The sequence below is a fragment of the Coregonus lavaretus genome (assembly GCF_964263955.1).
Source record: "Coregonus lavaretus genome assembly, chromosome: 26".
Classification (NCBI taxonomy): Eukaryota; Metazoa; Chordata; class Actinopteri; order Salmoniformes; family Salmonidae; genus Coregonus; species Coregonus lavaretus.
The window spans coordinates 41,720,263-41,742,762 of NC_140013.1; the positions used below are offsets into that span (position 1 = coordinate 41,720,263).

General features: G+C 48.3%; 1 pseudogene across 1 annotated transcript in view; it reads left to right on the forward strand.

Annotated features, from left to right (window-relative positions):
- Nucleotides 1-22,500, forward strand: part of LOC311101349 (cell adhesion molecule 2-like) — a 94,752-nt pseudogene that overhangs the window by 27,928 nt on the left and 44,324 nt on the right. The window contains exons 2-3 of the transcript in view: nucleotides 11,715-11,867; nucleotides 12,936-13,073. The product of the transcript in view is annotated as a cell adhesion molecule 2-like (transcript). The remainder of the gene's footprint in view (nucleotides 1-11,714; nucleotides 11,868-12,935; nucleotides 13,074-22,500) is intronic.

Genomic DNA, 22,500 nt, shown 5'->3' on the forward strand with positions numbered 1-22,500 from the left:
GACTGAGAGACTGAGAGACTGAGACACTGAGTGACTGAGACACTGAGAGACTGAGACACTGAGAGACTGAGAGACTGAGACACTGAGAGACTGAGACACTGAGAGACTGAGACACTGAGACACTGAGACACTGGGAGACTGAGACACTGAGAGACTGAGACTGAGACACTGAGAGACTGAGAGACTGAGAGACTGAGAGACTGAGGCACTGAGAGACTGAGACACTGAGAGACTGAGACACTGAGAGACTGAGACACTGAGAGACTGAGAGACTGAGGCACTGAGAGACTGAGACACTGAGAGACTGAGACTGAGACACTGAGAGACTGAGACACTGAGAGACTGACACTGAGACTGAGACACTGAGAGACTGAGAGACTGAGACACTGAGAGACTGAGACTGAGACACTGAGAGACTGAGACACTGAGAGACTGAGACTGAGACACTGAGAGACTGAGACACTGAGAGACTGAGACTGAGACACTGAGAGACTGAGACACTGAGAGACTGAGACTGAGACATTGAGAGACTGAGACACTGAGAGACTGAGAGACTGAGACACTGAGACACTGAGACACTGAGAGACTGAGATACTGAGAGACTGAGACACTGAGAGACTGAGAGACTGAGGCACTGAAAGACTGAGAGACTGAGAGACTGAGACACTGAGAGACTGAGACACTGAGAGACACTGAGAGACTGAGAGACTGAGACACTGAGAGACTGAGACACTGAGAGACTGAGACACTGAGAGACTGAGAGACTGAGACACTGAGAGACTGACACTGAGACTGAGACACTGAGATACTGACACTGAGACTGAGACACTGAGAGACTGAGACACTGAGAGACTGACACTGAGAGACTGAGACACTGAGACACTGAGAGACTGAGACACTGAGACACTGAGAGACTGAGAGACTGAGAGATTGAGAGACTGAGACACTGAGAGACTGAGGCACTGAGAGACTGAGACACTGAGAGACTGAGACACTGAGAGACTGAGAGACTGAGACACTGAGAGACTGAGACACTGGGAGACTGAGACACTGAGAGACTGAGACACTGAGAGACTGAGAGACTGAGAGACTGAGACACTGAGAGACTGAGACACTGAGAGACTGAGACACTGAGAGACTGAGAGACTGAGACACTGAGAGACTGAGACTGAGACACTGAGAGACTGAGAGACTGAGAGACTGAGACACTGAGTGACTGAGACACTGAGAGACTGAGACACTGAGAGACTGAGACACTGAGAGACTGAGAGACTGAGACACTGAGAGACTGAGAGACTGAGACACTGAGAGACTGAGACTGAGACACTGAGAGACTGAGAGACTGAGAGACTGAGAGACTGAGACACTGAGTGACTGAGACACTGAGAGACTGAGACACTGAGAGACTGAGACACTGAGACACTGAGAGACTGAGAGACTGAGACTGAGACACTGAGAGACTGAGACACTGAGAGACTGAGACACTGAGAGACTGAGACACTGAGAGACTGAGAGACTGAGACACTGAGAGACTGAGACACTGAGAGACTGAGACACTGAGACACTGAGACACTGGGAGACTGAGACACTGAGAGACTGAGACTGAGACACTGAGAGACTGAGAGACTGAGAGACTGAGACACTGAGAGACTGAGACACTGAGAGACTGAGACACTGAGAGACTGAGACACTGAGAGACTGAGACACTGAGAGACTGAGACACTGAGAGACCAAATCAATGAGTCACTTGGCCGACACAGGAAGGCCCCTTTGCCACTGCCATGTTCTGTACATGTTGCGAGGGACTGACGTGTTCTGTAGTGCTAGTGACTAAGGGACTGTCAGGGAAACAAGGCAAACATGATTCTGCATCAAAGGCCAGTGGTGAGAGGATGTGGTGATAGGATTCTGTGTCCTGGGGGAGGCAGGGGAGGCGGGGTGTCAGAGAAACTGATCTAAACCAGCCTTTGTGAGGCACCATCAGACATACACACACATACAAGGTCAGGGTGCAGATTTATGCTGTGCACTAAGCAGAATGAACAGCACTGGAGCTATCTAGAGCTGGGGGGAAATGAACCTTTTCATCCCATTGATTTCCTAAAGCACCGGGAAAAGAGCTTTGTCAGCCGCTGGAATTTGGGGGTGATTGTGACGGATCTGTCCAGCACACTGGGCACCTGGCAAGGGGTGGGTTGGGTTCGATGCTGGGATGAGAGAGGGAGGATGGAGGGAGAAGGAGGGAGCTTCCCTGGCCCTGTGTAGAGTGAGTAGGAGGAGGAGGGAGCTTCCCTGGCCCTGTGTAGGGTGAGTAGGAGGAGGAGGGAGCTTCCCTGGCCCTGTGTATAGTGAGTAGGAGGAGGAGGGAGCTTCCCTGGCCCTGTGTAGGGTTAGGAGGAGGAGGGAGCTTCCCTGGCCCTGTGTAGGGTGAGTAGGAGGAGGAGGGAGCTTCCCTGGCCCTGTGTAGGGTGAGTAGGAGGAGGAGGGAGCTTCCCTGGCCCTGTGTAGAGTGAGTAGGAGGAGGAGGGAGCTTCCCTGGCCATGTGTAGAGTGAGTAGGAGGAGGAGGGGGCTTCCCTGGCCCTGTGTAGGGTGAGTAGGAGGAGGAGGGAGCTTCCCTGGCCCTGTGTAGAGTGAGTAGGAGGAGGAGGGAGCTTCCCTGGCCCTGTGTAGAGTGAGTAGGAGGAGGAGGGAGCTTCCCTGGCCCTGTGTATAGTGAGTAGGAGGAGGAGGGAGCTTCCCTGGCCCTGTGTAGGGTGAGTAGGAGGAGGAGGGAGCTTCCCTGGCCCTGTGTAGGGTGAGTAGGAGGAGGAGGGAGCTTCCCTGGCCCTGTGTAGAGTGAGTAGGAGGAGGAGGGAGCTTCCCTGGCCCTGTGTAGGGTGAGTAGGAGGAGGAGGGAGCTTCCCTGGCCCTGTGTAGGGTTAGGAGGAGGAGGGAGCTTCCCTGGCCCTGTGTAGAGTGAGTAGGAGAAGAAGGGAGCTTCCCTGGCCCTGTGTAGAGTGAGTAGGGGGAGGAAGGAGCTTCCCTGGCCCTGTGTAGGGTGAGTAGGAGGAGGGAGCTTCCCTGGCCCTGTGTAGAGTGAGTAGGAGGAGGAGGGAGCTTCCCTGGCCCTGTGTAGAGTGAGTAGGAGGAGGAAGGAGCTTCCCTGGCCCTGTGTAGGGTGAGTAGGAGGAGGAGGGAGCTTCCCTGGCCCTGTGTAGGGTGAGTAGGAGGAGGAGGGAGCTTCCCTGGCCCTGTGTAGAGTGAGTAGGAGGAGGAGGGAGCTTTCCTGGCCCTGTGTAGGGTGAGTAGGAGGAGGAGGGAGCTTCCCTGGCCCTGTGTAGAGTGAGTAGGAGGAGGAGGGAGCTTCCCTGGCCCTGTGTAGGGTGAGTAGGAGGAGGAGGGAGCTTCCCTGGCCCTGTGTAGGGTGAGTAGGAGGAGGAGGGAGCTTCCCTGGCCCTGTGTAGGGTGAGTAGGAGGAGGAGGGAGCTTCCCTGGCCCTGTGTAGAGTGAGTAGGAGGAGGAGGGAGCTTCCCTGGCCCTGTGTAGGGTGAGTAGGAGGAGGGAGCTTCCCTGGCCCTGTGTAGAGTGAGTAGGAGGAGGAGGGAGCTTCCCTGGCCCTGTGTAGAGTGAGTAGGAGGAGGAGGGAGCTTCCCTGGCCCTGTGTAGAGTGAGTAGGAGGAGGAAGGAGCTTCCCTGGCCCTGTGTAGGGTGAGTAGGAGGAGGAGGGAGCTTCCCTGGCCCTGTGTAGGGTGAGTAGTAGGAGGAGGGAGCTTCCCTGGCCCTGTGTAGAGTGAGTAGGAGGAGGAGGGAGCTTCCCTGGCCCTGTGTAGGGTGAGTAGGAGGAGGGAGCTTCCCTGGCCCTGTGTAGAGTGAGTAGGAGGAGGAGGGAGCTTCCCTGGCCCTGTGTAGGGTGAGTAGGAGGAGGAGGGAGCGTCCCTGGCCCTGTGTAGGGTGAGTAGGAGGAGGAGGAAGCTTCCCTGGCCCTGTGTAGGGTGAGTAGGAGGAGGAGGGAGCTTCCCTGGCCCTGTGTAGAGTGAGTAGGAGGAGGAGGGAGCTTCCCTGGCCCTGTGTAAGGTGAGTAGGAGGAGGATGGAGCTTCCCTGGCCCTGTGTAGGGTGAGTAGGGGGTGGAGGAAGCTTCCCTGGCCCTGTGTAGGGTGAGTAGGAGGAGGAGGGAGCTTCCCTGGCCCTGTGTAGGGTGAGTAGGAGGAGGAGGGCGCTTCCCTGGCTTGTCTTTGGGTTATTCAAACCTTTATACTGCACACCTCAGCACATCAATCTGTCAATAGCCTCCCCCTGTTCCCCCCCTCTGCCTCCCCCTGTTCCCCCCTCTGCCTCCCCCTGTTCCCCCCTCTGCCTCCCCCTGTTTCCCTCCTCTGCCTCCCCCTGTTCCCCCCCTCTGCCTCCCCCTGTTCCCCCTCTGCCTCCCCCTGTTCCCCCCTCTGCCTCCCCCTGTTCCCCCCTCTGCCTCCCCCTGTTTCCCCCCTCTGCCTCCCCCTGTTCCCCCCCTCTGCCTCCCCCTGTTCCCCCCTCTGCCTCCCCCTGTTCCCCCCTCTGCCTCCCCCTGTTTCCCCCCTCTGCCTCCCCCTGTTCCCCCCTCTGCCTCCCCCTGTTTCCCCCCTCTGCCTCCCCCTGTTCCCCCCTCTGCCTCCCCCTGTTCCCCCCTCTGCCTCCCCCTGTTCCCCCCTCTGCCTCCCCCTGTTTCCCTCCTCTGCCTCCCCCTGTTCCCCCCCTCTGCCTCCCCCTGTTCCCCCTCTGCCTCCCCCTGTTCCCCCCTCTGCCTCCCCCTGTTCCCCCCTCTGCCTCCCCCTGTTCCCCCCCTCTGCCTCCCCCTGTTCCCCCCTCTGCCTCCCCCTGTTCCCCCCTCTGCCTCCCCCTGTTCCCCCCTCTGCCTCCCCCTGTTTCCCCCCTCTGCCTCCCCCTGTTCCCCCCTCTGCCTCCCCCTGTTCCCCCCTCTGCCTCCCCCTGTTCCCCCCTCTGCCTCCCCCTGTTTCCCCCCTCTGCCTCCCCCTGTTTCCCCCCTCTGCCTCCCCCTGTTCCCCCCTCTGCCTCCCCCTGTTCCCCTCTCTGCCTCCCCCTGTTCCCCCCTCTGCCTCCCCCTGTTCCCTCCTCTGCCTCCCCCTGTTTCCCCCCTCTGCCTCCCCCTGTTTCCCCCCTCTGCCTCCCCCTGTTCCTCCCTCTGCCTCCCCCTGTTCCCCCCTCTGCCTCCCCCTGTTTTCCCCCTCTGCCTTCCTTCCTCCTACCTCGTCTCTCTCGGTGTCTCAGGGAGATAGAATGAGATGACTCTCTGTGTCTCAGGGAAATAGAAGGAGATGACTCTCTGTGTCTCAGGGAGATAGAATGAGATGACTCTCTGTGTCTCAGGGAGATAGAAGGAGATGACTCTCTGTGTCTCAGGGAGATAGAAGGAGATGACTGTCTGTGTCTCAGGGAGATAGAAGGAGATGAGCCAGAGGAAGTGTGTCATCTTGTGGCATCTTGTCCAACTCTGTGATCCTCCAAGACAGTCTGTCTGCTCTGTATCTCAGATGCCCTGAACAGTTTCTCTCTCCTCTCCTCTGTATCCCTCCACCAAGACCCCATCACTCTCTCCTCTCCTCTGTATCCCTCCACCAAGACCCCATCACTCTCTCCTCTCCTCTGTATCCCTCCACCAAGACCCCATCACTCTCTCCTCTGTATCCCTCCACCAAGACACCATCACTCTCTCCTCTCCTCTGTATCCCTCCACCAAGACCCCAGCACTCTCTCCTCTCCTCTGTATCCCTCCACCAAGACCCCAGCACTCTCTCCTCTCCTCTGTATCCCTCCACCAAGACCCCATCACTCTCTCCTCTCCTCTGTATCCCTCCACCAAGACCCCAGCACTCTCCTCTCCTCTGTATCCCTCCACCAAGACCCCATCACTCTCTCCTCTCCTCTGTATCCCTCCACCAAGACCCCATCACTCTCTCCTCTCCTCTGTATCCCTCTACCAAGACCCCAGCACTCTCTCCTCTCCTCTGTATCCCTCCACCAACACCCCAGCACTCTCTCCTCTCCTCTGTATCCCTCCACCAAGACCCCATCACTCTCTCCTCTCCTCTGTATCCCTCCACCAAGACCCCAGCACTCTCTCCTCTCCTCTGTATCCCTCCACCAAGACCCCAGCACTCTCTCCTCTCCTCTGTATCCCTCCACCAACACCCCAGCACTCTCTCCTCTCCTCTGTATCCCTCCACCAAGACCCCATCATTCTCTCCTCTCCTCTGTATCCCTCCACCAAGACCCCAGCACTCTCTCCTCTCCTCTGTATCCCTCCACCAAGACCCCATCACTCTCTCCTCTCCTCTGTATCCCTCCACCAAGACCCCATCACTCTCTCCTCTCCTCTTTATCCCTCCACCAAGACCCCAGCACTCTCCTCTCCTCTGTATCCCTCCACCAAGACCCCATCACTCTCTCCTCTGTATCCCTCCACCAAGACCCCATCACTCTCTCCTCTCCTCTGTATCCCTCTACCAAGACCCCAGCACTCTCTCCTCTCCTCTGTATCCCTCCACCAACACCCCAACACTCTCTCCTCTCCTCTGTATCCCTCCACCAAGACCCCATCACTCTCTCCTCTCCTCTGTATCCCTCCACCAAGACCCCATCACTCTCTCCTCTCCTCTGTATCCCTCTACCAAGACCCCAGCACTCTCCTCTCCTCTGTATCCCCCCACCAAGACCAAGAACAAAGCACTTCTCTCCTCTCCTCTCCTCTCCTCTCCTCTCCTCTCCTCTGTATCCCTCCACCAAGACCAAGACCCCAGCACCTCTCTCCTCTCATATGTATCCCTCCACCAAGACCAAGACCCCAGCACCTCTATCCTCTCATCTGTATCCCTTCACCAAGACCCCAGCACCTCTCTTCTCTCCAATGTATCCCTCCACCAAAGACTGGCTGTTCTCAGATGCCTCTGGGCATGTACACACAAACACACACACACACACACACACACACACACAGGACGCTCAGCTACAAAGACAAATCTAGGAGGCTTTTTTTCCTAGGATGCAGTTCACCATGATGTTTGTTTTAAACCTCTAAGACTGGCTGGTTAAAGATGCTGTTCTCTTCTTCTATTGGCTGGTTAAAGATGCTGTTCTCTTCTTCTATTGGCTGGTTAAAGATGCTGTTCTCTTCTTCTATTGGCTGGTTAAAGATGTAGCTGTTCTCTTCTTCTATTGGCTGGTTAAAGCTGTAGTTGTTCTCTTCTTCTATTGGCTGGTTAAAGATGTAGCTGTTCTCTTCTTCTATTGGCTGGTTAAATATGTAGCTGTTCTCTTCTTCTATTGGCTGGTTAAAGATGTAGCTGTTCTCTTCTTCTATTGGCTGGTTAAAGATGTAGCTGTTCTCTTCTTCTATTGGCTGGTTAAAGCTGTAGTTGTTCTCTTCTTCTATTGGCTGATTAAAGATGTACCTGTTCTCTTCTTCTATTGGCTGATTAAAGATGTAGTTCTCTTCTTCTATTGGCTGATTAAAGCTGTAGTTGTTATCTTCTTCTCTTGGCTGGTTAAAGATGTGGCTGTTCACTTCTTCTATTGGCTGATTAAAGATGTAGTTCTCTTCTTCTATTGGCTGATTAAAGATGTAGTTCTCTTCTTCTATTGGCTGATTAAAGATGTAGTTCTCTTCTTCTATTGGCTGATTAAAGCTGTAGTTGTTCTCTTCTTCTATTGGCTGGTTAAAGATGTAGCTGCTCTCTTCTTCTATTGGCTGATTAAAGATGTAGTTCTCTTCTTCTATTGGCTGATTAAAGCTGTAGTTCTCTTCTTCTATTGGCTGATTAAAGCTGTAGTTCTCTTCTTCTATTGGCTGATTAAAGATGTAGTTCTCTTCTTCTATTGGCTGATTAAAGATGTAGTTCTCTTCTTCTATTGGCTGGTTAAAGATGTAGTTCTCTTCTTCTATTGGCTGATTAAAGCTGTAGTTCTCTTCTTCTATTGGCTGGTTAAAGATGTAGTTCTCTTCTTCTATTGGCTGATTAAAGATGTTAGTTCTCTTCTTCTATTGGCTGGTTAAAGATGTACTTCTCTTCTTCTGTTGGCTGATTAAAGATGTAGTTCTCTTCTTCTATTGGCTGATTAAAGATGTAGTTCTCTTCTTCTATTGGCTGATTAAATATGTAGTTCTCTTCTTCTATTGGCTGGTTAAAGATGTAGTTCTCTTCTTCTATTGGCTGATTAAAGATGTAGTTCTGTGTTATTACTACTCTCTACATCACAGGAGGCTGGTGGCACCTTAATTAGGGAGGACAGGCTCGTGGTAAAGGCTGGAGCGGAATCGGTGGAATGGTATCAAATACATGAAACACATGGTTTCCAGGCGTTTGATGCCATTCCATTGGCTCCTCTCCAACCAGTATTATGAGCCGTCCTCCCCTCAGCAGCATCCTGTGCTCTACAATTAGTATTGGTTTGATTCAGTGTTCATATTAATAATACGTCTTAATAATGGGAGACAACAAGGTGTTGTTAATAAGGAACTTGTAATAGCTTTGTAGATGTTCAGTGTTATTCTAGCTGGTATTTCAATTAACAACTGAAACAACCTGTGTCTGATGTGAATAATGGTGAATCATTAGGACCTTAATGTGTTTATAACCTCTTAATTTGTCCTGTGTGATTAAAAGACCATGACTATCAAACTAACGATACAAAGCAATTACCTCAGCTTCTCCCAGAAGACATTGCAGATTGTTGATCAAAATGGAGACCCGTGGGTGCGTCCCAAATGACACCCTATTCCATTTATTAGTGCACTACTTTTGACCAGGTCCCTCTGGATCCCAAAGGGTGCTATTATGGGACTCACATCTAATCTAATTATGTATTACATGTCTGGTAGTGCACACACACACAGACACACACACACACACCGAGTCTGGGAAACCCTGGGATATATGACCTCCATGCCCTTGGCTCTCCACTGTAGAGGTCATCTAGACAGAATATAGGACCACCATGCCCTTTGGCTAATCCACTGTAGAGGTCATCTAGACAGAATATAGGACCACCATGCCCTTTGGCTAATCCACTGTAGAGGTCATCTAGACAGAATATAGGACCACCATGCCCTTTGGCTAATCCACTGTAGAGGTCATCTAGACAGAATATAGGACCACCATGCCCTTGGCTCTCCACTGTAGAGGTCATCTAGACAGAATATAGGACCACCATGCCCTTGGCTCTCCACTGTAGAGGTCATCTAGACAGAATATAGGACCACCATGCCCTTGGCTCTCCACTGTAGAGGTCATCTAGACAGAATATAGGACCACCATGCCTTTGGCTCTCCACTGTAGAGGTCATCTAGACAGAATATAGGACCACCATGCCCTTTGGCTAATCCACTGTAGAGGTCATCTAGACAGAATAGATGACCACCATGCCTTTGGCTCTCCACTGTAGAGGTCATCTGACCACCATGTCCTTGGCTCTCCACTGTAGAGGTCATCTGACCACCATGCCTTTGGCTAATCCACTGTAGAGGTCATCTAGACATAATAATAAATGAGGCTCATTTGGTGAATTTGACTTTGAGCAATAAACATGCCCTCTCAACTTTAACTGGTGAAAAAAATCAGGATGAAGAATGTTATTCAGCATATGTAATGCATAAATGCAAAGATATACAGTAATACCAATGCACTAGAGAATTAATTAACTTAATATGCAAGTCAGCGGTGTATCTGAACATTTTATCCATGTCAAGTAAAAAATAACAATTTTCAGGATTGATTGGAGAGAGTAGTGAGACGATTTGTCTGTGGTGATATGTTCACTGAAGTGTGACTGGTCTGTGGTGATATGTTCATTGAAGTGTGACTGGTCTGTGGTGATATGTTCACTGAGGTGTGACTGGTCTGTGGTGATATGTTCATTGAGGTGTGACTGGTCTGTGGTGATATGTTCATTGAGGTGTGACTGGTCTGTGGTGATATGTTCATTGAGGTGTGACTGGTCTGTGGTGATATGTTCATTGAAGTGTGACTGGTCTGTGGTGATATGTTCATTGAAGTGTGACTGGTCTGTGGTGATATGTTCATTGAGGTGTGACTGGTCTGTGGTGATATGTTCATTGAGGTGTGACTGGTCTGTGGTGATATGTTCACTGAGGTGTGACTGGTCTGTGGTGATATGTTCACTGAAGTGTGACTGGTCTGTGGTGATATGTTCACTGAAGTGTGACTGGTCTGTGGTGATATGTTCATTGAAGTGTGACTGGTCTGTGGTGATATGTTCACTGAGGTGTGACTGGTCTGTGGTGATATGTTCACTGAAGTGTGACTGGTCTGTGGTGATATGTTCACTGAAGTGTGACTGGCGTCTTCTGAAGCTGAAGTAGCACCATGCTGCTAACAAAAAGGTCATCCCAAACCTGTCATCTCTCACACAGCGTTTCAAACACACGGACGCACACACTCACACAAGCAAAACACACAGGTACACACACGTAAGCATGCACACACACACACACACACACACACACACACACACACACACACACCTTTCTCAGATAGGTCATCTGACACATGAGAGCACATCCAGTGTATCCCACTCAGCAGTAGTAGCTGCTGATACAGCCTGCCAGCCACAGGAGAGCACAGGGAGAGGCCTCTTCATTTAATAAATTATACATTCTTAATCCTGCCTCCGCAAGGCACAGTTGGCCGTCCCTTCAGACACCCTGTCTAGCCCTAACTACAGCCACTCCCATCTAGCCCTATCTGCACTAGCCCTATCTGCAGACACTCCTTTCTAGCCCTATCTGCAGACACTCCCATCTAGCCCTATCTGCAGACACTCCCATCTAGCCCTATCTGCAGACACTCCCATCTAGCCCTATCTGCAGACACTCCCATCTAGCCCTATCTGCAGACACTCCCATCTAGCCCTATCTGCAGACAATCCCATCTAGCCCTATCTGCAGACACTCCCATCTAGCCGTACATACAGACACTCCCATCTAGCCGTACGTACATACACACAGGCTATGTTTCATATGGCACCCCTCTACAAAGTAGAGACAAACTCCTCCCATCTGAAGGAATATGAACTATATTGGATCCTATGACTGTGTGTCTCATGGTCCAGTGTGTCTGTGTGTCCCAGCGATGTGTGTCTCATGTTCCAGTGTCCCCCAGCGATGTGTGTCTCATGGTCCAGTGTCCCCCAGCGATGTGCGTCTCATGGTCCAGTGTCCCCCAGCGATGTGTGTCTCATGGTCCAGTGTCCCCCAGCGATGTGTGTCTCATGGTCCAGTGTCCCCCAGCGATGTGTGTCTCATGGTCCAGTGTCCCCCAGCGATGTGCGTCTCATGGTCCAGTGTCCCCCAGCGATGTGTGTCTCATGGTCCAGTGTCCCCCAGCGATGTGCGTCTCATGGTCCATTGTCCCCCAGCGATGTGTGTCTCATGGTCCAGTGTGTCTGTGTCCCCCAGCGATGTGTGTCTCATGGTCCAGTGTCCCCCAGCGATGTGCGTCTCATGGTCCAGTGTCCCCCAGCGATGTGTGTCTCATGGTCCAGTGTGTCTGTGTCCCCCAGCGATGTGTGTCTCATGGTCCAGTGTCCCCCAGCGATGTGCGTCTCATGGTCCAGTGTCCCCCAGCGATGTGTGTCTCATGGTCCAGTGTCCGTCTGTGTCCCCCAGCGATGTGTGTGTGTGTGTGTGTTTACTATGTGTTCACTGTGTGTCTGTGTTCCCCAGCGTTGAGGGACAACCGGATCGAGCTGGTTCGGGCATCGTGGGCGGAGCTTACCATCAGCATCAGTGATATCAGCCTATCAGACGAGGGCCAGTACACGTGCTCCCTGTTCACCATGCCTGTCAGGACCACCAAGGCCTTCCTCACTGTACTGGGTGAGTGTCGTGTTTAACTATACTATTGACAAACTGGGGACCTCACAAGGTCACATGCTATTTACATTTACATTTTAGTCATTTAGCAGACGCTCTTATCCAGAGCGACTTACAGAAGCAATTAGGGTTAAGTGCCTTGCTCAAGGGCACATCGACAGATTTTTCACCTAGTCGGCTCGGGGATTAGAACCAGCGACCTTTCGGTTACTGGCACAACGCTCTTACCCACTAAGCTACCTGCCGCCCAGGGAGTGTATGGTTAAGGTTACAATTAGTGGTAGGGTTAGAATTCGGTTTAGGGTTAGAGTTAAGGTTAGGTTTTTGGGTTAGGGTTAGGTTCGCCTCCTGAGTGGCGCAGGTGGTCTAAGGCTGTGCCACTAAAGATCCTGGTTCGAATCCAGGCTCTGTCGTAGCCGGCCGCGACCGGGAGACCCATGGGGCGGCGCACAATTGGCCCAGCGTCATCCAGGGTAGGGGAGGGAATGGCCGGCAGGGATGTTTGCAACGCCAGGGTTGTGGGTTCGTTTCCCACGGGGGGCCAGTATGAAAAATTTTAAAAAATCATATATGCACTCAATCATATATGCACTCTGGATAAGAGCGTCTGCTAAATGACAAAAATGTAAATGTTTAGGAGTTAGGGAAAATAGTATTTTCAATGGAACTGAATTGTATGTCCCCACAAGGTTAGCTGTACAAGACTGTGTGTGTGTGTGTGTGTGTGTGTGTGTGAGAGAGACTTAATGTATGGATTAGGGTGGATCCCTACGCACTTTAGGACAGACAATTACACAGTGCTAATGCTCCTAACTCAGACAGCAGTAGTCGTTTAATGATCCCTTAAAGGTTGATGAAAGCATATTGATTGTTATAGGCAAGAAGGCATCTCACTATACATCAAGAATACATGTTGATTATGGTTATTAGAAGGGCATACAGTATTTGTAATGACATAATAGGGTTTTAAGTGGCTAACCTAACGTGATGTTATGTCAATGCATTTCTTGTTGACTGGTGTTTTGCTGTTGTTGATTTTGGTGTTCTTTATGGATTGTTGTTGTCCTGCAGGAGTCCCAGAGCGCCCAGAGATCACAGGGTTCACTAAGCCAGCCATGGAGGGAGATGAGATCACTCTGATCTGCACCACATCCGGCAGCAAGCCTGCAGCGCACATCCGCTGGTTCAGGAACGACAAGGAAGTAACAGGTATGGGCAGAATGTAACAACAAGGAAGTACAAGGTATGGGCAGAATGTAACAACAAGGAAGTACAAGGTATGGGCAGAATGTAATAACAAGGAAGTACAAGGTATGGGCAGAATGTAACAACAAGGAAGTACAAGGTATTGGGCAGAATGTAACAACAAGGAAGTACAAGGTATGGGCAGAATGTAATAACAAGGAAGTACAAGGTATGGGCAGAATGTAACAACAAGGAAGTACAAGGTATGGGCAGAATGTAACAACAAGGAAGTACAAGGTATTGGGCAGAATGTAACAACACGGAAGTACAAGGTATGGGCAGAATGTAACAACAAGGAAGTACAAGGTATGGGCAGAATGTAATAACAAGGAAGTACAAGGTATGGGCAGAATGTGACAACAAGGAAGTACAATGTACAGTGAGGGAAAAAAGTATTTGATCCCCTGCTGATTTTGTACGTTTGCCCACTGACAAAGAAATTATCAGTCTATAATTTGAATGGTAGGTTTATTTGAATAGTGAAAGACAGAATAACAACAACAAATCCAGAAAAAACGCATGTCAAAAATGTTATAAATTGATTTGCATTTTAATGGGGGAAATACGTATTTGACCCCCAGGAATGGCTAAAGGATTGCAATATTTACCTGAAGCTAACCTTGCAGATAGCATTACTGGGTGATCTGAAAAGTCATAGTCAATCAATCAATAATATAATAATACTTTTAGCAAAAATGTTTATTTTTAATTCACAATCTGTAGAAGCAATGAGAATAGAAAGGTTCTGAACTTTTGTAAAACATCACAGTACGGTTGAAATATATATGGCAAATAGAAATCCTATATGGTTGGTGTTAAAAGATAGATGGGAGGTATTGAATGGAATTGAAGGATGGGACTAATAACAAATAACAATAAAAAATAACAAGATAACTAATCATGTAAGCATACTGTGTCCATAATAAGTATATAGATTGTATGTTGGGAGCTTTTGGGAAAGAGCACAGTTAGAAAGATATGGCATATAGAAGCAAACCGGATGGACATCATGAAAATGATTGGAGAGGTTGAGAGTAGAAGAAGTTCAGGAGCAAAAACAAATAAAATAGAATTATTGTAAAATTGAATGTGTTCATAAGGTGTAGATAGTAAGTATAGGCTGGAAGTAGAGGCCTGGGCATTGTTGTTCACTAATTTACCCCAAGTAGGGAAAGGATGGCGGGGTTGAAAAGTAATAAAGGGGAGTATATATATAAAAAACATGGGGGATTGGAAGTGATGCAGACAATTACATTGATGGAAGTTACAATATATCTGCAATATTAAGCTGATCTACCCACCCAAAAAAAAAAAAAAAAGACAAAAAAAAATAAATAAAAAGATAACATTAAAATTATAAAATATATAAAAAACAATCAGAAAGATTTCTGGCTCCCAGGTGTCTTTTATACAGGTAACGAGCTGAGATTAGGAGCACACTCTTAAAGGGAGTGCTCCTAATCTCAGCTTGTTACCTGTATAAAAGACACCTGTCCACAGAAGCAATCAATCAATCAGATTCCAAACTCTCCACCATGGCCAAGACCAAAGAGCTCTCCAAGGATGTCAGGGACAAGATTGTAGACCTACACAAGGCTGGAATGGGCTACAAGACCATCGCCAAGCAGCTTGGTGAGAAGGTGACAACAGTTGGTGTGATTATTCGCAAATGGAAGAAACACAAAATAACTGTCAATCTCCCTCGGCCAAGATCTCACCTCGTGGAGTTGCAATGATCATGAGAACGGTGAGGAATCAGCCCAGAACTACACGGGAGGATCTTGTCAATGATCTCAAGGCAGCTGGGACCATAGTCATCAAGAAAACAATTGGTAGCACACTACGCCGTGAAGGACTGAAATCCTGCAGCGCCCGCAAGGTCCCACAGCTCAAGAAAGCACATATACAGGGCCGTCTGAAGTTTGCCAATGAACATCTGAATGATTCAGAGGAGAACTGGGTGAAAGTGTTGTGGTCAGATGAGACCAAAATCAAGCTCTTTGGCATCAACTCAACTCGCCGTGTTTGGAGGAGGAGGAATGCTGCCTATGACCCCAAGAACACCATCCCCACCGTCAAACATGGAGGTGGAAACATTATGCTTTGGGGGTGTTTTTCTGCTAAGGGGACAGGACAACTTCACCGCATCAAAGGGACGATGGACGGGGCCATGTACCGTCAAATCTTGGGTGAGAACCTCCTTCCCTCAGCCAGCGCATTGAAAATGGGTCGTAGATGGGTATTCCAGCATGACAATTACCCAAAACACACGGCCAAGGCAACAAAGGAGTGGCTCAAGAAGAAGCACATTAAGGTCCTGGAGTGGCCTAGCCAGTCTCCAGACCTTAATCCCATAGAAAATCTATGGAGGGAGCTGAAGGTTCGAGTTGCCAAACGTCAGCCTCGAAACCTTAATGACTTGGAGAAGTTCTGCAAAGAGGAGTGGGACAAAATCCCTCCTGAGATGTGTGCAAACCTGGTGGCCAACTACAAGAAACGTCTGACCTCTGTGATTGCCAACAAGGGTTTTGCCACCAAGTACTAAGTCATGTTTTGCAGAGGGGTCAAATACTTATTTCCCTCATTAAAATGCAAATCAATTTATAAAATTTTTGACATGCGTTTTTCTGGATTTTTTGTTGTTATTCTGTCTCTCACTGTTCAAATAAACCTACCATTAAAATTATAGACTGATCATGTCTTTGTCAGTGGGCAAACGTACAAAATCAGAAGGGGATCAAATACTTTTTTCCCTCACTGTATGGGCAGAATGTAAAAACAAGGAAGTACAAGGTATTGGGCAGAATGTGACAACAAGGAAGTACAAGGTATGGGCAGAATGTGACAACAAGGAAGTACAAGGTATTGGGCAGAATGTAATAATAATAAGCCATTTAGCAGACGCTTCTATCCAAAGCGACTTACAGTCACACGTGCATACATTTTTGTGTATGGGTGGTCCTGGGGATCGAACCCACTACCTTGGCGTTACAAGCGCCGTGCTCTACCAGCTGAGCTACAGAGGACCACAACAAGGAAGTTCAAGGTAACAACAAGGAAGTTCAAGGTATTGGGCAGAATGTGACAACAAGGAAGTACAAGGTACGGGAAAAATATAACAACAACGAATGTAGAAAAGCGCCACCATGTGGTGGTCTCCGATAGTGTTGCCGGTTTAGATTATAGGTGCAACTGTCCCAGTAGGAAACAGGACAGAACACATGTTTATTACCACACTCAAGACAAGCACAGGAAGCAGGAAGTGGTAATTATTTAATTTTTTTCTGCTGGTCAGAGGGAGCAGGCAAGGAAGTGATTCCTGGGGTAGCGGTAAATTGTCAAAGTTGACTAACTGAAGGGGAAGATTTTCGGTGTTTGTGATGCTCGTCGTTTGGTGAAACAGAAGAGTCATTGTCTATTCTTTTGAGTTTTGATGTTGAGTCTTTGCCCCGACAAAGTGATGTTAGGATATACAGTTGAAGTCGGAAGTTTACATACACTTAGGTTTGGAGTCAGTAAAACTCGTTTTTCAACCACTCCACAAATGTCTTGTTAACAAACGATAGTTTTAGCAAGTTGGTTAGGACATCTACTTTGTGCATGACACAAGTATTTTTTCCAACAATTGTTTACAGACAGATAATTTCACTTATAATTCACTGTATCAATTCCAAGACCTCAGAAACATTCTTTTAGACCTCCACAAGTCTGGTTCATCCTTGGGAGCAATTTCCAAATGCCTGAAGGTACCACGTTCATTGTACAAACAATAGTACGCAAGTATAAACACCATGGGACCATGCAGCCGTCATACCGCTCAGGAAGGAGACGCGTTCTGTCTCCTAGAGATGAACGTACTTTGGTGCGAAAAGTACAAATCAATCCCAGAACAACAGCAAAGGACCTTGTGAAGATGCTGGAGGAAACAGGTACAAAAGTATCTATATCCACAGTAAAACGAGTCCTATATCGACATAACCTGAAAGGCCGCTCAGCAAGGAAGAAGCCACTGCTCCAAAACCGCCATAAAAAAGCCAGACTACGGTTTGCAACTGCACATGGGGACAAAGATCGTACTTTTTGGAGAAATGTCCTCTGGTCTGATGAAACAAAAATAGAACTGTTTGGCCTTAATGACCATCGTTATGTTTGGAGGAAAAAGGGGGATGCTTGGAAGCCGAAGAACACCATCCCAACCGTGAAGCACAGGGGTGGCAACATCATGCTTTGGGGGTGCTTTGCTGCAGAAGGGACTGGTGCACTTCACAAAATAGATGCCATCATGAGGAAGGAAAATTATGTGGATATATTGAAGCAACATCTCAAGACATCAGTCAGGAAGTTAAAGCTTGGTCGCAAATGGGTCTTCCAAATGGACAATGAACCCCAAGCATACTTCCAAAGTTGTGGCAAAATGGCTTAAGGACAACAAAGTCAAGGTATTGGAGTGGCCATCACAAAGCCCTGACCTCAATCCTATAGAACATTTGTGGGCAGAACTGAAAAAGCATGTGTGAGCAAGGAGGCCTACAAACCTGACTCAGTTACACCAGCTCTGTCACGAGGAATGGGCCAAAATTCACACAACTTATTGTGGGAAGCTTGTGGAAGGCTACCCGAAATGTTTGACCCAAGTTAAACAATTTAAAGGCAATGTTACCAAATACTAATTGAGTGTATGTAAACTTCTGACCCACTGGGAATGTGATGAAAGAAATAAAAGCTGAAATAAATCATTCTCTCTACTATTATTCTGACATTTCACATTCTTAAAATAAAGTGGTGATCCTAACTGACCTAAGACAGGGAATTTTTACCAGGATTAAATGTCAGGAATTGTGAAAAATTGAGTTTAAATGTATTTGGCTAAGGTGTATGTAAACTTCCGACTTCAACTCTACAAGTTATCCTGTATGAGCTTTTGTGCCGAATACATGACGTTGTTACAGGGACAATGCAAATAGTCCGGGTAGCCATTTGATTAGCTGTTCATGAGTCTTATGGCTTGGGGGTAGAAGCTGTTAAGAAGCCTTTTGGACCTAGACTTGGCGCTCCGGTACCGCTTGCCATGCGGTAGCAGAGAGAACAGTCTATGACTAGGGTGGCTGGAGTCTTTGACCATTTTTAGGGCCTTCCTCTGACACCGCCTGGTATAGAGGTCCTGGATGGCAGGAAGCTTGGCCCCAGTGATGTACTGGGCCGTAAGCACTACCCTCTGTAGTGCCTTGCGGTCAGAGGCCGAGCAGTTGCCAAACCAGGCAGTGATGCAACCAGTCAGGATGCTCTCGATGGTGCAGCTGTAGAACCTTTTGAGGATCTGAGGGGGAATAGGCTTTGTGAATGGGAGTAGACAAAGAAGAGCTTCAAAGGCCATTTTCTCAAAAGTGGGGTTACAAGTTGATCAACTTTCAAAGCAGAATCACTTTCCCATTGTTCCTCAACTGCAGTGTATGATATACCATTTTTTTTTAGCTCTGAGTATCTACTTTTATCCCATGTAAAAAACACAATTTTAAATTTTGCCACACAGGACCGAATCGAGCCGGTCGGTCACAATTAAGTCAGGCTGAGTTGGGGAATGATAACCTCTGCTGCAGCTGAAAAGGCACACAGAGTTAGTCTCTATGTCCTAGCCAGAGAGAGGTGAGTGTTTTGGGCAGATTGTTACAAGGAAGTACAAGGGATTGGGTAGAACGTAAAAGAGATGGCTCAGTGAACGATCCTCCCGTGTTGAGTAACTTTGCCTGAGTTCTGAAGTTTAGACCAATGCCTAGACTTTAGCTCAAAGGGCAAACACAGCCTTGTGGCGTTCATTCACAGTCAATAAAAAATTGATATACAGTGTTATAAGATGGGACGTTTTTTTCTCGATTTCATTTTAATAGAATCCTTAGATGACTTTAGTCTTAATGTGTCTTTAACCCGCTGGCTCTGAGGAGTCTGGGTGTGATGCTTGGTCTTTGTTAAAGAGTTATAGAAGGAGCGGTAGTTCCTGCCGGTTGTGTCTGGGTCTGAGTGTGCTTCCCAAATAGCACCCTATTCCGTATTAAGTCCTATTGGCCCTGGTCAAAAGTAGTGCACTTCTGGTCCTGGTCCCAGGGAGCAGGGAGCAAGGAGCAAGGAGCAGGGAGCAAGGAGCAGGGAGCAGGGAGCAAGGAGCAGGGAGCAGGGAGCAAGGAGCAAGGAGCAGGGAGCAGGGAGCAAGGAGAAGGAGCAGGGAGCAAGGAGCAGGGAGCAGGGAGCAAGGAGCAAGGAGCAGGGAGCAGGGAGCAAGGAGCAGGGAGGAGGGAGCAAGGAGCAGGGAGCAAGGAGCAGGGAGCAAGGAGCAAGGAGCAAGGAGCAGGGAGCAAGGAGCAGGGAGCAAGGAGCAGGGAGCAGGGAGCAGGGAGCAGGGAGGAGGGAGGAGGGAGGAGGGAGCAGGGAGGAGGGAGCAAGGAGCAGGGAGGAGGGAGGAGGGAGGAGGGAGCAGGGAGCAAGGAGCAGGGAGGAGGGAGGAGGGAGCAGGGAGCAGGGAGAAAGGAGGAGGGAGCAAGGAGCAGGGAGGAGGGAGCAGGGAGCAAGGAGCAGGGAGGAGGGAGGAGGGAGCAGGGAGCAAGGAGCAGGCAGGAGGGAGGAGGGAACAGGGAGCAGGGAGCAGGGAGCAGGGAGGAGGGAGCAGGGAGCAGGGAGCAAGGAGCAGGGAGCAGGGAGCAAGGAGCAGGGAGCAGGGAGCAAGGAGCAGGGAGTAGGGAGCAAGGAGCAGGGAGCAGGGAGCAGGGAGCAAGGAGCAGGGAGCAGGGAGCAGGGAGCAAGGAGCAGGGAGCAGGGAGCAGGGAGCAGGGAGCAGGGAGCAAGGAGCAGGGAGCAGCCGTTCCTGGTGGGTTGTGTCTATGTCTCCGTCTGCGTCTCTGTCTGTGTCTACCCAATGTGTCTGGGTGATTAATGGAGGAGGCTGTGGTATGAGACTCTCTGATTGAGATGACGCTCACGTACAAAACACGTAGCTCACAGCTCACGTAGCCCACACGAAATGCCAGCAGTTAGCTGGCACACAGCATCACAACCAGTCTGTTTCAAAATGAAAATCATCTATCTTTCTCACGCTCCCTCCCTCTCGCTATCCCTCACTCTGTCTCTCGCTCACCCTTTCTCTGTTTATCTCACGCTTTGTCCTTCTCTCTTTTCCCCCCTCTTCCCCCCACTTCTCTGGCTAAAATTAAAAGATTGAGTCCAACAACCCACGGACTAACAACACTCAGTACTAGAGCTATAAAACAGCATTCTGTATAAGGGTCTTTCTATAAAAGAGGGTAGCAATGGGTCTTTCTATAAAACTAGGGTACCTGTGAGCATTTCTTGTAGTGGACAACTGTTTGGAGCTGTTACAAAGTAATGATTAATAATTAGCCTTTTTTTTTACATTAAGATATGAAGGGGGAACATAGATATACAGTTCCTTGCAAAAGTATTCATCCTATTTTTTGTTGCATTACAACCTGTAATTTAAATGGATTTTTATTTGGATTTAATGTAATGGACAGACACAAAATAGTAAAAATTGGTGAAGTGGAATTAAAAAAATAACTTGTTTCAAAGAATTCTAAAAAATAAATAACGGAAAAGTGGTGCGTGCATATGGATTCACCCCCTTTGCTATGAAGCCCCTAAATAAGATCTGGTGCAACCAATTACCTTCAGAAGTCACATAATTAGTTAAATAAAGTCCACTTGTGTGCAATCTAAGTGTCACATGATCTGTCACATGATCTCAGTATATATATACCTGTTCTGAAAGGCCCCAGAGTCTGCAACACCACTAAGCAAGGGGCACCACCAAGCAAGCGGCACCATGAAGACCAAGGAGCTCTCCAAACAGGTCAGGGACAAAGTTGTGGAGAAGTACAGATCAGGGTTGGGTTATAAAAAAAAAATCTGAAACTTTGAACATCTCACGGAGCACCATTAAATCCATTATTAAAAAATGGAAAGAATATGGCACCACAACAAACCTGCCAAGAGAGGGCCGCCCACCAAAACTCACGGACCAGGCAAGGAGGGCATTAATCAGAGAGGCAACACATAATAATAATAATAATAATATGCCATTTAGCAGACGCTTTTATCCAAAGCGACTTACAGTCATGTGTGCATACATTTTTACGTATGGGTGGTCCCGGGGACAAAGACAAAGACACCAAAGATAACCCTGAAGGAGCTGCAAAGCTCCACAGCGGAGATTGGATTATCTGTCCATATAACCACTTTAAGCCGTACTTTAAGTGGCCAGAAAAAAGCCATTGCTTAAAGAAAAAAATAACCAAACATGTTTGGTGTTCGCCAAAAGGCATGTGGGAGACTCCCCAAACATATGGAAGAAGGTACTCTGGTCAAATGAGACTAAAATTGAGCTTTTTGGCCATCAAGGACAATGCTATGTCTGGTGCAAACCCAACACCTCTCATCACCCCGAGAACACATTTACATTTACATTTTCCTTGATGGCCAAAAGTGAAGCATGGTGGTGGCAGCATCATGCTGTGGGGATCTTTTCATCGGCAGGGATTGGGAAACTGGTCAGAATTGAAGGAATGATGGATGGCACTAAATACACGGAAATTCTTGAGGGATACCTGTTTCAGTCTTCCAAAGATTTGAGACTGGGACGGCGGTTCATCTTACAGCAGGACAATGACCCTAAGCATAATGCTAAAGCAACACTTGAGTGGTTTAAGGGGAAATATTTAAATGTCTTGGAATGGCCTAGTCAAAGCCCAGACCTCAATCCAATTGAGAATCTGTGGTATGACTTAAAGATTGCTGTACACCAGTGGAACCCATCCAACTTGAAGGAGCTGGAGTAGTTTTCCCTTGAAGAATGGGCGAAAATCCCAGTGGGTAGATGTGCCAAGCTTATAGAGACATACCCCAAGAGACTTGTAGCTGTAATTGCTGCAAAAGGTGGCTCTACAAAGTATTGACATTGGGGGGGTGAATAGTTATGCACGCTCAAGTTTTCTGTTTTTTTGTCTTATTTCTTATTTGTTTCACAAATTTTTTTATTTTGCATCTTCAAAGTGGTAGGCATGTTGTGTAAATCAAATGATACATACCCCCCCCCCCCCCAAAAAAAAAAAATATATTTATATATTTTATTGTAAGGCAACAAAATAGGAAAAATGCCAAGGGGGGTGAATACTTTCACAAGCCACTGTAGACATTCAATATAATTCATGAGTTGAATCAAATCCTATGTTTAACCCCTTTCTCATACTTCATAGATTTGGCAAAAATCGTGTGACATAAAACACTACCTTTCTTTCCTTACGTTTATGATAATGCTGTTTGTCGTTATATCATATACTAAGCATTTAACAATTGAATTACACATTGACCTTGATCCTGTGACATTCCT